General features: G+C 43.0%; 1 protein-coding gene across 1 annotated transcript in view; it reads left to right on the top strand.

Moving 5' to 3' along the window:
- The window catches only part of tmem230b (transmembrane protein 230b), a 1,482-nt gene extending 1,377 nt beyond the window's left edge, over positions 1-105 (top strand). The window contains exon 3 of the mRNA XM_030371039.1: positions 1-105. This exon is cut by the window's left edge and continues 402 nt beyond it. The gene's annotated coding sequence lies outside the window, so the exon portion shown is untranslated.
- Positions 106-3,173: the final 3,068 nt, after the last annotated feature.

Genomic DNA, 3,173 nt, shown 5'->3' with positions numbered 1-3,173 from the left:
TAAGTTAAAAGTATTAGTGGTGGCTTTGCACTTACAGCGATGGCTTGCACACAAGTTTGGCCATTGTTTTCTGCCTCAGTTTAATTTAATAAAACCTAAAAATAATGTGTTGGTGATTCGGTCTGTGTTGCTGATCTTGGCTTTACCATTTCTATTGTGTCTGGTTTCATGGTCCAAGACTGCCATTTTCAAGAAGAGCTATAGACGAGCTAACCTCCCTACCACCATATCTGTACAAAAGATAGTCCGATTAATCATAGAAATAATGAAAAAGCACCACCTGTTAGAGATTAGTTATTTTTGAAACTGAATTGTCCATTAACCATGGTAGAAAGGTCTTTGCCGTAGCTCACATGAATAAACATGAATGAGCATTGCAGTAATTTACAACCCGACCCAGAAGTGCGGTACATTACGGTTCATGAATATTCGATTAAACCTCTCACTCAACAAACGCACACGTTCTTAGTTTCATGAATAACTCCTGTGAACAACTGCCTTCCCATATTGCTTTTGTAATCTATATTGATTCCTTTTTTTTTAATGTTTCCGTGCTTCACACTCACTTGAGAAGTATTGACTTTCCTGATAAGATTGTGTTTTTTAGCAAGCCCTTGACCCTTTCCTCGAGTCATCAATATTTTAGTGGTCTACGGCATTTCTTCAGCTTTAGGCAAACAGGTCTGATCAGATAGTGAAATGTGTGTTCAGCGTATCGAAGCTGCGGTCCGTTCTGCGTGAGGTTATGCTGACCGCATCGAGGGAGGAATTTATGTTTTATTCTATTGCAGCAGGAACCTGAATAACTATACTGTATTGTTAGTTTATAAGTTTAGGTCAAGACCACCTTACGTCTCCTTACGATAATATAATTACACTCAGGTCCCACACAAGTCACTTTTATCAAATCATCAATATGGATTTTATATTTCACCCATCTGTAGCATAACTATTGGCTAATCATTTGAGGCCCATTTATTTAAAACAATGAAGATGACATGTCAAGGCTTATCAGACTTGGCTTTTTCAACAAGAATTTGCCCTGAATGTGACCCAGTCCTGTTCAACAGCCAGAAATAAAGAGCAGAACCATTGTAAAAGTGTATATTTCCCCAGTTGGATATAATTATGTAGCCTTGAGACTTTGCTATACACGTGACTTCCCATTATTTCCCCTCACGGATCAGTCTGGAGCGGGAGTATCTGCCTTGACAGACAGACTCCTTCAGCCAATCACCGTAACACAACTTGTGACACCGTCACACTGCACTGTTTAGTGCTTTCAGAATTTAAAGTTGGTCAGGGAGCAAAAAAGGATAGTTTTCTTTCTGCCGTAGTTCCCCCTGCAGTAGTCCAAAGTACCCCTAGGGGTACGCGTACCAAAATTTGAGAAGCACTGGTTTAGTGGATACACAGGATAAAAAACGGCAAAATGTATTTTTCGCCGAGAAACTCCGCTAGTACATACTCTCGATCTTGTCTATTAGTTTTTATTGAGTCTATTTCTGCAATAAATACACTTATGGATTTATTTACTCTACTAATGTTGAAAGTTAGCAGTCGTTTCTTCGGGAGACGCCATTATTTTCTTTCTTTCGGTTTTTGATTGATAATTTGATTGTTTTTATATAAATTGGAAATATCTCTACCGTTTGTCATCGAAAGACACATCATACACACACTAACAATGCTCATTTGAACATTGTTGACAAAGTATTCGAAATGGATTATGTTGTGCTTTTATCTGTGAATTAAGTTAGTATCAAACTAATTTAGAGAATCTTCCCATGTAAGGAGCATGGGAAGATAATAATAATAATAATAATACATTTAATTTAGAGGCGCCTTTCAAGACACCCAAGGTCACCTTACAGAGCATATAGTCATCATACATTTTTTTAAAAAACAAAACAAGACATTGTGTAAAAATAAATAAACATAAGCAATAAGAAATAAATAAAACAAAAACAAGACAAAACAAAACAAAAAAAAACAATGAAAACAGTGATCAGTTAGACGTTGTGTGCGAGTTTGAACAGGTGAGTTTTGAGTTGTGACTTGAAGGTTGTAATGGTGTCTGATTGTTTTATGTGTGGGGGGAGGGAGTTCCAGAGCCTGGGTGCTGAACAGCTGAATGACCGGGCACCCATTGTAGTTAGTCGTGTTGTGGGGATACATAGTAGTCCAGCAGAGGTTGAGCGGAGGGAGCGGGAGGGAGTGTATTCTTGGAGGAGGTCGCAGAGATAACTGGGGGCTAGGTTGTGGAGAGCTTTGTAGGTGAGGAGTAGGGTTTTGTATTGGATACGGTAGTGTACTGGGAGCCAGTGAAGTTGAATGAGGACAGGGGTGATGTGGTCAGATGATTTGGTGCGGGTGATGATCCGGGCGGCTGAGTTCTGAATGATCTGCAGTCTGTTGATGAGTTTGGTGGGGAGTCCGGTGAGGAGGGCGTTGCAGTAGTCTATGCGTGATGTGACAAATGAGTGAACTAGGATTTCAGTGCTGGATTGGGTCAGTGATGGGCGGAGTCTGGCGATGTTGCGGAGGTGGAAGAATGCAGTCCGGGTGATGTTGTGAATATGGGGAGCGAATGAGAGGGTGTTGTCCAGGATGACGCCGAGGCTCTTGACTTTGGAGGAGAAGGGTACTGGGAATCCATCGATAATTATGAGTGGAGCTGGGGTGTGTTGTGATTTAGTGAGGGTGGATTTGGATCCGATGAGCAGGGCCTCGGCCTTGTTTCCATTGAGTTTCAGGAAGTTCCTGCTCAACCAGCTCCGGATCTCTTCCAGGCACGTGATGAGGGAGGTGGGGGGGATGGCAGCGGTGGGTTTGGTGGAGATGTAGACCTGTGTGTCGTCAGCGTAGCAGTGAAAATGGACCCCATGGTGACGGAGGAGTGTGCCCAGCGGGAGGAGGTAAGTGGTGAAGAGGAGTGGACCCAAGACTGACCCCTGGGGGACACCCAGTGAGACACCTGAACACCCAGACTTGTGGTTGCTTAGCTGAACAAATTGTTGACGGCCGGTGAGGTAGGATGTAAACCAGGAGAGTGCAGCACCAGTGATCCCAATGCCAGCTAGGTGGTCCAGGAGCAGAGGGTGGGAGATGTTGTCGAATGCTGCGCTGAGATCGAGGAGGATGAGAATGGTGAGTAATCCAGAGTCGGCTGC

The sequence above is a fragment of the Gadus morhua genome, chromosome 11 (assembly GCF_902167405.1).
Source record: "Gadus morhua chromosome 11, gadMor3.0, whole genome shotgun sequence".
Lineage (NCBI taxonomy): Eukaryota > Metazoa > Chordata > Actinopteri > Gadiformes > Gadidae > Gadus > Gadus morhua.
This window is presented reverse-complemented; position numbering and strand designations above follow the sequence as displayed.